Source organism: Triticum urartu, chromosome 6 (genome assembly GCF_003073215.2).
Source record: "Triticum urartu cultivar G1812 chromosome 6, Tu2.1, whole genome shotgun sequence".
Classification (NCBI taxonomy): Eukaryota; Viridiplantae; Streptophyta; class Magnoliopsida; order Poales; family Poaceae; genus Triticum; species Triticum urartu.
Genome location: NC_053027.1, coordinates 98088051 through 98102327, shown reverse-complemented (window position 1 = coordinate 98102327; position 14277 = coordinate 98088051).

Sequence of the window (14277 nt, the reverse complement as noted above, 5' to 3'; positions counted from 1 at the left end):
TTGATCACGCCTAGGCACGCAGCTTCTTGAGTCTAGCTCGACGAGAACGAGGGCCCACCGACCCATCCGAGGAATATGTGCCGGCTAGGTTAGTACCCCTATATCCATGACATCGTCTGGAGGGATCTTGAATATTCCTCTCCCATCTTTTGACATGCCTGATTTCTTGGCATGACATCCCTCCAAGCATGGTATCTTCTCGGTGAAATCGGCTTACCTAGAGGTGTGGAAAAACTGTTATGAAAGTAAAGTGGAAAGAGAAAATAGTCCAAGTGCTGCAGCTTCAAACCCGATATGGGAATTCATTTGGAAACTTCCATGTCCAGCTAAGATAAAGATCTTTCTCTAGAGAACTCTACATAACACGCTTCCTTGCCGTGTAAACTTAGCAGGTCGGCATATGAAACTATCCACGAAGTGTCCTGCTTGCGAAGAAGCTGAAAGTGTTAAGCACATGCTCTTTTTATGCCCAAAAGCAAAGAAAATATGGTATATGCTAGGTCTCCAGGAGGTGATTGAGCGGGGATGCGTTGTCGACCAAGTAGGAGAAGCTATTCTTGAATATTTGTTATATGTTCCTGCAAATGAGACAATGGTTCTAGGGCAAGGAAAAGGACCTTTGATCATTGCTATCGCATGCTGGTTCTTGTGATGGGAAAGGAGGAAGCTGGTTCATGGGGAACACACTCAACAACCAAACCAAATTGTTCTATCTATCCGTGCCCTTGCTGAGAACTTCTCGGCGGCTGCTACTAGTTCTGCAAAAGAAAAGAGAAACCCATGGCAGAGACCGCCAACAGGATATGTCCAACTAAACGTCGATGCCTCATTTGATGCTGATTCACTTCAAGGAATTGTGGGTGCTGTTTTTGCGTGATTGTAAGGGGTTGTTCTTGGCAGCAAGTAACAATGTAGCTGGGGTCAGTACAGATGTGTTCATGGTAGAAGCTCTAGCACTCCGGTTTGGTTTAAATCTGGCAACATCGGTTGGCTGTTCAAAGGTGCTTGTTAACTCCGACAATTCAGACGTAATTTTGGCTATGCAGGATGGGGGAATACGCCAGGCTCCTCTGCTGCAATTTTGGATGATTGTTTCCACATGGCAAAGGATTTCACATGCGTGCTTTATGAGCATTGCCATAGGGAAGCTAATGATGTGGCTGATGAGCTAGCTAGAATATGTAAATTTTCTTCCCCTAGTTCCTGGTTTGATGAGACACCAGATGCCATCATACCCTTGCTTGTTGGAGGAAACAATAGATTCTCCCCTCACCTCGCCTTAGACTAGCCACAGTGGGAGTAATTTCAGCAGTAACATCGAGTCCAGCTCAGCAAATTTGCTTATATAGCAATGAGTTAATGAGGAGAGAAATAGTTGTAGTAACTTAGCTAGTTACTGTAACATCACATGTCCCAATGCAATATGAGTCTATAACCTAATAAATAAATTTTTGCATGTTACCACGCTTAAGTTATTATCCACTATGAAGATAGTAACATAGTCTAGGGATATGTGTATGTTACTAGTGTATGTTACTCTTCATTGTGGCTAGTCTTATATATGGTTGACCAGGCTAGAAAGCACAACTGTCGAGTCGGCCAGCTAGCCAAAAAAAGAGAAGCAATTAATACCCTAGGTGTACTGCCATGTAAATAATGCTATTTTTTTTGAGCGAGTATAATGCTAGCTTGATGGCGCCATTTGAAACGCCAGCTTTTACATCCATCCAGCCGTAGGGTGGTGGATTTTACCGCAGCGACTGTTTCTCGCCTTAAGCCAGTGCTGCTTCTTTTCTAGTTGAAGTGAATTCCCCCACACTGTAGTTATTGGGCCGGCCTGTTAGCGCGCTTTTAAAAGCTTTAAGTGAGTGTTGAGAGCAATTAGTTGACGAGCACTCCAGGGTAGAAGAGCTCAGAGCTAAACTCTCAGCGATGTCACAGGATTTGGGCCGATGTAACAAAGACACTTTCGGGAGTGTCCGCAAGGAGATCAAATAGCTCAAGGGAGAGCTTGAGAAGCTCAGGTCGGACGCAAGCCGTACTGCGCCAACACATGTTGAGCTCAAAATCAACGAGAAGCTTGTAGAGCTATATCACGGGGAGGAAATTACGTGGAGGCAGAGATCAAGGGTGGAGTGGCTCACATCGGGTGATAGGAACACCAAACTTTTTCACTTAAGGGCAAGTATCCGTCGAAAGAAGAATATGATCAAGGCTTTGCAAAACTCGCTGGGGTAATTACAGATGATCCGGAGGAGTTGAAGGCGATGATAAATGACTTCTATAAGACTCTATATACATCGAAGGGGTGAGCAATATGGAGAGAGTTTTAAATTGCGTCCCAACTAAAGTGTCGGCAGATATGAATGACATGTTGTGTGCCCCCTACTCAAATGAGGAGGTTAAGGCAGCCTTGTTTCAAATGTTCCCAACAAAGGCGCCTGGTCCCGACGGTTTTCCGGCACACTTCTATCGAAGACACTGGGAGTTATGTGGTGCAGAGGTGACAGATGCTGTTTTGAGGATTGTGAGAGGGGAAGAAACTCCGGAGAGCATAAACGACACCATCCTTGTTCTGATTCCCAAGGTAACAAATCCTTCCATCTTGTCACAATTTAGGCCTATTATCCTATGCAATGTCCTATACAAAATTGCATCCAAGGTCATTGCAAATAGGCTGAAGCAAATTTTACCAGATATCATATCTGAGGAGCAGTCGGCTTTCGTCCCAGGCAGACTCATAACAGATAATATTATAAGTGCTTATGAGTGTCTTCATTTCATGAAGCACAGTAAAGCGAAGGCTAACAGTTATTGTGCTCTTAAGCTTGATATGATGAAAGCGTATGACAGGCTGGAGTGGGACTATTTGGAGGCCATAATGGGAAAGCTAGGGTTTGCCGTCCCCTGGATAAAAACTGTCATGAGCATGGTGCGGTCAGTTTCCTTTTCAGTACTGTTTAATGGAGAAAAGCTTGATCAGTTTGTACCAAGCAGAGGTATAAGGCAGGGAGATCCGATATCCCCTTACCTTTTCTTAATTGCAGCGAAGGGACTTTCGTGCCTCCTGAAAACCAGTTCTTCATCATCAAACATTGTAGGGTTAAAGGTGGCACCTACGGCTCCCGCCGTGAACCACCTTATTTTCGCCGATGACAGCTTGCTGCTTTTTAAGTCAGGGAATGAGGGGGCAGTAGCGGTATCAAACCTATTGGACACATACTGTTTGGCATCGGGACAGAGGATAAATCATGATAAGTCATCGATCTTTTTCAGCAGAGGCTGCCCGCAACAGGTTAGAGATGATATGAAGAATATTTTGAATGTGCAAAATGAGTCACTCAGTGACAGGTACCTGGGTATGCCAACGGAGGTCGGACACTCGAAGAATGGGACTTCCAAGTACTTGCGGGATCGTGTTTGGGAAAAGGTGAAAGGTTGGATGGAAAAACTCTTATCCTCCGCAGGGAAAGAAGTACTAATCAAGGCGGTTGCTCAAGCAATTCCAGTATACTCTATGGCATGCTTCCGTCTCCCTCGGGGACTATGTGAAAGTGTTACTTCGCTAATCAGACAATTCTGGTGGGGGAGCAAACAAGGAAAGCGGAAGCCTAGCTGGGTGGCTTGGGACGTGATGACATTACCAAAGAACCTTGGAGGCCTTGGTTTTCGAGACATGGAGATCTTTAACTTGGCCCTCTTAGCTCGGCAGTCCTGGCGTATGTTGCAAAACCCCCTGTCGTTGAGCGCGAGGATCCTGAAAGCAGTCTATCATCCTGATACAGATATCTTCGGTGCAGCCTTGGGATCACACCCCTCGCAGATCTGGCGAGCCATTCTTGATGGTCGGGACATTATGGTTCAAGGTTTGGTACGTAGGATTGGAGATGGGGAATCAACCAATATCTAGGAGGACAACTGGTTGCCGAGATCACATGCGAGAAGGCCTATTGCTTGTTTGATCCCTGATCCACCGAGGAAGGTGGCTGAGCTGATCGACCATACCTCGTCTACCTGGAACGAGAACTTGGTGCGTTCGGTGTTTATACCAATAGACGCAGAGGCCATCTTACAAATTCCTCTTTGCACAAGGCAGATAGATGACTTTTGGGCTTGGTCTGAGGATCGAAAGGGTATCTTTCCAGTGCGTTCAGCGTACCGGATGATTCAACGGACAAAGCTAGGCTGAGAGGCATGGCTGTACAAGCAGGGGGGCTCCTCCGACTCCCAGGGTGCTGACCAAGGCTGGACTGATCTTTGGCGGATCAGGGTTCCCTCCAAGCTGAAAATTTTCTTGTGGAGGCTCGCTAGAAATTCTATTCCCACAGCTGCACTTCTCCACCATAGAAACATGTCATCTTCCAGGGCTTGTTGCCTTCGCGGGGCTGTTGATACTTGGCGACATGCCTTGGTGGACTGCTCGGTCTCGAGGAGCACTTGGGCACTCTCAACGGAAGCTGTTTTGGATAAACTGAGTACTTGCAGAGAGGAAAACCCAAAGAGGTGGCTGTTCGTAATGTATGAAGCTCTCAACCAGGAGGATTTCCTTGCTTTTGTGGTCATCCTATGGGCGTTGTGGAGTTCACGAAGAAAGGCCATGTATGAGGATATTTTCCAAACACCCTTTGCTATCAACAGCTTTGTTACATCATACATAGCAGAACTAAAATCATTACAGCAGCCTGGAGTGGTCGGAAGGGGGCCGCCCCAACGCCGCCCAAATCATTGGTTGGCACCTCCGGATGGGCTAGTAAAACTCAATGTAGACGCAGCGGTGGGACGATCGCTTGGAGTAGTGGCAGCTGTCTGCAGAGATCGAGATGGTGTTTTCATGGGAGCATCGGCGGTGGTTTTCCCCAACTTGTCAGATCCCGGCATTCTAAAGACACTTGCTATCAGGGAGGCACTGGCTTTATCCGATGATCTCTACGTCCGAGGGATCCATGTGGCATCGGATTGCAAGGTGGCCGTCGACGATATCCATCAGCAATATAAAGGGAGCTACGGTGCAATTGTGCAGGAGATTATGCAATATAAATCGTCTTTTGAAACTTGTAATATTATTCATGAGTTTAGGAGCTTGTTTGGTTAGGCCAGCCCAACGAACTTGATTTCGTCCCTGTAAACATTGTGACGATCTAATAAAGCTTTGCAGTTTGTCTAAAAAAAGTTGATGAGCGCTCCTTCGGGAGCCTCTCAACAATCACATGGGTGGGTTGGCGCGTTATCAGCCGCCATCATTTGTCGCCCTCTGGGTGCTCCCTCCGGATTTATTTATTTTTCGCAAGTGTTTTTGGCTTTTTAGATGTTTTTTTTGGTTTTTTGAGTTTTCGGTTTTCTATCGGTCTTTCTTACCTTTTCGACAGCTTCCGTAAGAGACACGATCGTGCCTCTTGGAAACAGAAAAAAAACACATGTTTTCTCTTCTTTTTTTGTGAGAGGCACGGTTTTGCTTCGCGAGAGGTCGTGTCTCTCGGGAATGAAAAAAACAAGTTTTCCTTTTTTTTCTTTCGTGGGAGGCATGATTTTCCTTCCGCAAGAGGCACGGACGTGCCTCTCGGGAACGAAAAAAAATCGTGTTTTGTCTTTTTTTTTCTTTCGTGAGAGGCACGATTTTGCTTCCACGACAGGCACGGCCGTGCCTCTCAAAAACGAAAAAAATGTGTTTTTTTTCTTCTTTTTCCCCTTCTTCGAGAGGCATGAATTTGCTTCCGCGAGAGGCACGACCGTGCCTCTCGGAAACAACTTTCGGAAAGGAAAAAAGTGCTTTCGGTTTGGTTTTTTATTCCAGTTTTTTCGTGAAAAAAGTTTTTTAAAACTTATCAACATAAGATCTAGTTTTCAAGATCTCGATGCGAGAAATCCAACGATGAAAACAGTTCGAGATTTGAACGCACGGTTTAAGAGATAAAACATTTTGGATAAACAGATCTACGAAAAAAGAAAAAACTCAAGGGTTGTGACAAGTGGCGCACATGCGGCATGCCACTTGTCACAACCTAAGGAGGTGGGACTGATTTTATTTTTTTTGAAACTGGTGGGACTGATTTTTGGAAGTACTCCTCAATTACTTTTTTTAGACAAAGTACTCCTCGATTACTGATTTCGACGAGTGCTACTTCTTGTCTCGCTGGACTGAATCCCCCCACGTTGTGCCTATTGGGCCGGCCTGTTAGTGCGCTTTTAAAAGAAAGTGGGAAAAAAAAGAAATCAGGATTCAACACACGGGAATCCAGGCTGCTGCGCGACTCTGCTAGCCACTAAGCCAACATCAACTTCTTGTAAACTACTGGGGTGTGTCCTACTTGAGGTTAAAAGAGTCAGTTTTACAATGGTTTGTTTTTGTAACAAAAAAAATCCTCTCTGATTTTCTTGGTTTTCTTTTCTCTTCCCCATTTTTTTTGGTTTTCTTTTTTCTTATGTTTGTTTTGTTTTCACTCTACATTTCCGTATACGTAAAAAAAAAGTGATCAGCATTTTTTGTATACATGTTCAACATTATCGGAAAGCTTATTCTACATTTTAAATACTTGCGCAACATTTTAATACTTACAAAACATTTTTCAAATACATGTTCAATATTTTCATACTTACTCAACATTTTATAAATACATGTTTCACATTTTTCAAATACTCATTCAATATTTTTTAATACTTACTCAAGATTTTAAAACACTTATTCAAAATTTTAAATATTTTTTAAATATATAAAATACTCGTTCAACTTTTTTATACTTATTTAGCATTTTTAAATATTTTTAATACTTACTCAACATTTTCAAGTACTTGTTCAACATTTTTAAAATAATTGTTCAACATTTTTAAATACTCATTTAACATTTTTTAAATGCTTGTTCAGAATTTTTCAAATATTTTTTTAAAGATTTTTGTTGTACATACATATGTAGAATATTTTAAAGTGTAAAGAAAAGTACAACAATAAAGAAAAAAGCGAGAACAGAAAACAGAAAAAGAACAGGCCGTGGCCTCCCGCGTGGCTTGGCTGGCCCATCTGCGGCTCCCCTGATGCGAGGCTTCACCCTGTGCTCGTTTAAAGCGATAATTTGGGGTAATTGAAAATGTTAAACAAGTATTTAAAAAAATGTCAAATAAATATTTAAAAAATATTAAATGACTATTTAAAAATATTGAATGAGTATTTAAAAAAATGTTGAATAACTATTAGAATGTTGAACAAGTAATTAGAAAAATATTGAACAAGCGTTCAGATAATGTTGAACATGTATACAAAAGTTGTTGATCACTTATTAAAAAAAATTGACACATACGAAAATGTAGAGTGCGAAAACAAACATAAGGAAAAACAGAAAGTGGAAAAGAAAAACAAAACCAAACAAAAATAGAGAAGAAACAAAATGCAAGAAAAACGAAGAAAAAACAATGCAAGAAATAATTAAAAAATGGAGAAGAAAAAATAACATAAACAAAAGAAGAAAGGAAATAAACCGGATTGAATAGCCCTACAACTTACCACGAGAGGATCCTAGGCGGAGTGGCTAGTAGCGCCAAATCACAGCTTGGAGACCAGGGATGGAACCCCTGGTTCTCCCATTTCCTCTCCTATATTTTTAACCCACATGCGCGCGCCAGTGGGCTGGCCCAATACGGCGTAGGTGGAGGAAAACTCCAGAGCGAGTTCCCCTCTAGCCTCGCTTAAAGCGACAAATAATCGCCGCGGACACGAACCCCAACATTCTTGCTTATAGCGAGTTCTATTGTTCCCCTGCCGGCCCACTTCTTCTTGCTAGCTCGCATTCTGTAGTGAGGAGCACTCGTTCGGGAGCCTTCCCAAGAGCCACTTGAGGTAAGCCGAGCGGCGCGCTCTCAGTCGTCGCCACGTGTCGCGCTCTAGATGCCACGGTGCCAGCTTAAATAAAATGGGCCTGAAGCGAGTTTGAGCAACTCTAGACCTGCTGGACTGACTCCTTATCATGGGCCTACTCGACAGATCCCACCATCAGCCTCAATAAGATATTTACCTCTTTATTATATTTTTTAGATCTAGTATAGTCGAGGAAACGAATAAAAGCAAAGGTTTTGTCCCGCAAACCGAAGGCAAATCAGAGGGCTTTGCAGGTATCCGGATCACTGTCGGGCATGCGTCTGACACCCCGGTCCACACCCAAAACCCCTCTTGCTTGAAAAACCCTCTTTGCACGAAGTGGTTACCACACACTCATGCCGGTCAGCGCCGCTGCAAAGCCGATGTGAATCCGCGACATTGATGTCGGTCAGAACGACGCGACTAGACGAGCGGGCACCGCCCCTTCAATGCGGGCACGGTGACCGAGAAGCCTACTTCGGCTGCTGCGCGGCATTGAAGTTGACTTCCCATCCTTTCGCCTGGCCATCGCACCTATTTAAGCCGTGCTCCGGTCCCGTCCACATTGCATCTCTCGGCCCCCCTATTTGCTCTCAGCCTCTCTGCTTCAGACCACTAATACATGCTACCTCTTGAGCACCGCATTGGTTTTCCCTTGAAGAGGAAAGGATGATGCAGCAAAGTAGTATAACTATTTCCATCAGTTTTTGAGAACCAAGGTATCAATCCAGTAGGAGGCTACGCGCCAGTCCCTCGCACCTACACAAAACAAATAAATCCTCGCAACCAACGCGATAAGGGGTTGTCAATCCCTACACGGTCACTTATAAGAGTGAGATCTGATAGATATGATAAGATAATATTTGTGGTATTTTTATGATAAAAATGCAAAGTAAAATAAACGGCAATGAAAATAACTAAGTGTTGGAAAATTAATATGATCGAAGATAGACCCGGGGGCCATAGGTTTCACTAGTGGCTTCTCTCAAGAGCATAAGTATTTTACGGTGGGTAAACAAATTACTATTGAGCAATTGACAGAATTGAGCATAGTTATGAGAATATGTAGGTATGATCATGTATATAGGCATCACGTCCGAGACAAGTAGACCGAGTCCTGCCTACATCTACTACTATTACTCCACACATTGACCGCTATCCAGCATGCATCTAGAGTATTAAGCTCATAAGAACAGAGTAACGCTTTAAGCAAGATGGCATGATGTAGAGGGATAAATTCATGCAATATGATGTAAAAAAACCCATCTTGTTATCCTCGATGGCAACAATACAATACGTGCCTTGCTGCCCCTACTGTCACTGGGAAAGGACACCGCAAGATTGAACCCAAAGCTAAGCACTTCTCCCATTGCAAGAAAGATCAATCTAGTAGGCCAAACCAAACTGATAATTTGAAGAGACTTGCAAAGATAACCAATCATACATAAAAGAATTCAGAGAAGATTCAAATATTCTTCATAGATAAACTTGATCATAAACCCACAATTCATCGATCTCAACAAACACACCGCAAAAGAAGATTACATCGAATAGATCTCCACAAGAGAGGGGGAGAACATTGTATTGAGATCCAAAAAGAGAGAAGAAGCCATCTAGCTAATAACTATGGACCTGAAGGTCTGAGGTAAACTACTCACACTTCATCGAAGAGGCTATGGTGTTGATGTAGAAGCCCTCCGTGATGGATGCCCCCTCCGGCGGAGTTCCGGAACAGGCCCCAAGATGGGATCTCGTGGATACAGAAAGTTACGGCGGTGGAATTAGGGTTTTGGCTCCGTATCTGATCTTTTAGGGGTACGTAGGTATATATAGGAGGAAGAAATACGTCGGTGGAGCAACAGGGGGCCCATGAGGGTGGAGGGCGCGTCTGGGGGGTAGGCGCGCCCCCTACCTCGTGGCTTCCCTGTAGGTTGCTTGACGTAGGGTCCAAGTCTCCTGGATCTTTTTCGTTCCAAAAATCACGTTCCCGAAGGTTTCATTCTGTTTGGACTCCGTTTGATATTCTTTTTCTGTGAAACTCTGAAATAGGCAAAAAAATAGCAATTCTGGGCTGGGCCTCCGGTTAATAGGTTAGTCCAAAAAATAATATAAAAGTGAATAATAAAGCCCAATAATGTCCAAAACAGAAGATAATATAGCATGGAGCAATCAAAAATTATAGATACGTTGGAGACGTATCAAGCATCCCCAAGCTTAATTCCTGCTCGTCCTCGAGTAGGTAAATGATAAAAACATATTTTTTTGATGTGGAATGCTACTAGGCATAATTTCAATGTAATTCTTCTTAATTGTGGCATGAATATTCAGATCCGAAAGATTCAAGATAAAAGTTTAATATTGACATAGAAATAATAATACTTCAAGCATACTAACTAAGCAATTATGTCTTCTCAAAATAACATGGCCAAAGAAAGTTCATCCCTACAAAATCATATAGTTTAGTCATGCTCCATTTTCGTCACACAAGAATGCTCTCAACATGCACAACCCCGATGACAAGCCAAGCAATTGTTTCATACTTTAGTAATCTCAAACTTTATAAACCTTCACTCAATACATGAGCGTGAGCCATGGATATAGCAATATGGGTGGAATAGAGTATAATGATGGGGGTTATGTGGAGAAGACAAAAAAGGAGAAAGTCTCACATCAACGAGGCTAATCAATGAGCTATGGAGATGCCCATCGATTGATGTTAATGCAAGGAGTAGGGATTGCCATGCAACAGATGCACTAGAGCTATAAATGTATGAAAGCTCAACAAAAGAAACTAGTGGGTGTGCATCCAACTTGCTTGCTCACGAAGACCTAGGGCACTTGAGGAGGCCCATTGTTGGAATATACAAGCCAAGTTCTATAATGAAAAATTCCCACTAGTATATGAAAGTGACAAAACAAGAGACTCTCTATCATGAAGATCATGGTGCTACTTTGAAGCACAAGTGTGGAAAAAAGGATAGTAGCATTGTCCCTTTTCATTTCTTCTTCTTTTTTTGGGCCTTCCTTTTTTTGGCTTTTCTTCTTTTTTTATTGGGACAATACAACTCAATGATTACAACTCGATACTAGAACAAGGTATGACTCTATATGAATGCCTCCGGTGGTGTACCGGGATATGCAATGAACCAAGAGTGACATGTATGAAAGAATTATGAACGGTGGCTTTGCCACAAATACTATGTCAACTATATGATCATGCTAAACAATATGACAATGATGAACGTGTCATGATAAACGGGATGGTGGAAAGTTGCATGGCAATATATCTCGGAATGGCTATGGAAATGCCATAATAGGTAGGTATGGTGGCTGTTTTGAGGAAGATATAAGGAGGTTTATGTGTGAAAGAGCGTATCATATCACGGGGTTTGGATGCACCGGCGAAGTTTGCACCAACTGTCAATGTGAGAAAGGGCAATGCACGGTACCGAAGAGGCTAGCAATGATGGAAAGGTGAGAGTGTGTATAATCCATGGACTCAACATTAGTCATAAAGAACTCACATACTTATTGCAAAAATCTACAAGTCATCAAAAACCAAGCACTACGCGCATGCTCCTAGGGGGATAGATTGGTAGGAAAAGACCATCGCTCGTCGCCGACCGCCACTCATAAGGAGGACAATCAAAGAACACCTCGTGTTTCAAATTTGTTACATAACGTTTACCATACGTGCATGCTACGGGACTTGCAAACTTCAACACAAGTATTTCTCAAATTCACAACTACTCAACTAGCACAACTTTAATATCACTACCTCCATATCTCAAAACAATCATCAAGCATCAAACTTCTCTTAGTATTCAAAACAATCATAAGAAAGTTTTTTACTAATCTTGAATACCTAGCATATTAGAATTATTTAAGCAAATTACCATGCTATTTAAGACTCTCAAAATAATTTAAGTGAAGCATGAGAGATCAATAGTTTCTATAAAACAAGTCCACCACCGTGCTCTAAAAGATATAAGTGAAGTACTAGAGCAAAACTATATAACTCAAAAGATATAAGTGAAGCACATAGAGTATTCTAATAATTTTCGAATCATGTGTGTCTCTCTCAAAAGGTGTGTACAGCAAAGATGATTGTGGTAAACTAAAAAGCAAAGACTCAAATCATAGACGATGCTCCAAGCAAAACACATATCATGTGGTGAATAAAAATATAGCTCCAAGTAAAGTTACCGATGGAAGTAGATGAAAGAGGGGATGCCTTCCAGGGCATCCCCAAGCTTTGGCTTTTTGGTGTCCTTAGATTATCTTGGGTGTGCCATGGGCATCCCCAAGCTTAGTATCTTGCCACTCCTTGTTCCATAATCCATCAAATCCTTACCCAAAACTTGAAAACTTTACAACACAAAACTTAAAGTAGAAAATCTCGTGAGCTCCGTTAGCGAAAGAAAACAAAAGACCACTTCAAGGTACTGTAATGAACTCATTATTTATTTATATTGGTGTTAAACCTACTATATTCCAACTTCTTTATGGTTTATAAACTATTTTACTAGCCATAGATTCATCAAGATAAGCAAACAACACACGAAAAACAGAATCTGTCAAAAACAGAACAGTCTGTAGTCATCTGTAGATAACGCCAGATCTAGAACCCCAAAAATTCTAAAATAAACTTCTGGACGTGAGGAATTTATCTATTAATCATATTCAAAAAGAATTAACTAAATAGAACTTTACAAATAAAAATGGCAGCAGTTCTCGTGAGCGCTAATGTTTCTGTTTTTTTACAGCAAGATTAACAAGACTTTCCCCAAGTCTTCCCAACGGTTCTACTTGGCACAAACACTAATTAAACACAAATAACACAACCAAAACATAGGATAGATAAATTATTTATTACTAAACAGGAGCAAAAAGCAAGGAATAAAAATAAAATTGGGTTGCCTCCCAACAAGCGCTATCGTTTAACGCCCCTAGCTAGGCATAAAAGCAAGGATAGATCTAGGTATTGCCATCTTTAGTTGGTAATCCATAAGTGGCTCTCATAATAGATTCATAAGGTAATTTAATTTTATTTCTAGGAAAGTGTTCCATGCCTTTCCTTAACGGAAATTGGAATCTAATATTTCCTTCCTTCATATCAATAATTGCACCAATCGTTCTAAGGAAAGGTCTACCAAGAATAATAGGACATGAAGGATTGCAATCTATGTCAAGAACAATAAAATCTACGGGCACATAGTTCCTATTTGCAACAATAAGAACATCATTAATTCTTCCCATAGGTTTCTTAATAGTGGAATCCGCAAGGTGCAAGTTTAAAGAGCAATCATCAAAATCACGGAAACCTAACAAATCACACAAAGTCTTTGGAATCATGGAAACACTAGCACCCAAATCACACAAAGCATAGAATTCATGATCTTTAATTTTAATTTTAATAGTTGGTTCCCACTCATCATAAAGTTTTTCAGGGATAGAAACTTCCAACTCAAGTTTTTCTTCATAAGATTGCATCAAAGCATCAACGATATGTTTAATGAAAGCTTTATTTTGACTATAAGCATGAGGAGAATTTAGCACGGATTGCAAAAAATTCCTTGAAATCCAAAATAGTGGGTTCATCAATATTTAAAGTTTTGACTTCTTCAATCCCACTTTTAACAATTTTAGCATCAAGATCTAAAGACTCCGAATTTTGGGAATGCCTTCTAGGTAAAGGTGGATCATATTCAGTCCCATCATTATCAAGATTTATATTGCAAAACAAAGATTTAATAGGGGACACATCAATAACTTTTAGATCTTCATCTTTATTATCATGGAAACTAGAAGAACACGCTCTTATAAAGGAATCTTTCTTAGCACGCATCCTAGCTGTTCTTTCTTTGCACTCATCGATGGAAATTCTCATGGCTTTGAGAGACTCATTCATATCATGTTTAGGAGGAATAGATCTAAGTTTTAGAGAATCAACATCAAGAGAAATTCTATCAACGTTCCTAGCCAAATCATCAACTTTAAGCAATTTCTTTTCAAGCAAAGCATTGAAATTCTTTTGTGAATTCATAAATTCCTTAACACTAGTCTCAAATTCAGAGGGCATCTTATTAAAATTTCCATAAGAATTATTGTAGGAATTACCATAATTATTAGAGGAATTACTAGGATAAGGCCTAGGATTAAAGTTTCCTCTATATGCGTTGTTACCAAAATTATTCCTACCAACAAAATTCACATCCATAGATTCATTATTATTCTCAATCAAAGTAGACAAAGGCATATCATTAGGATCAGAAGAAACACTCTTAGTAGCAAATAATTTCATAAGTTCATCCAACATTTCACTCAAAACATTAATTTCTTCTATCGCATGCACTTTTTTATTAGTAGATCTTTTAGTGTGCCATTGAGAGCAATTAACCATAATATTATCTAGGAGTTTAGTAGCTTCCCCT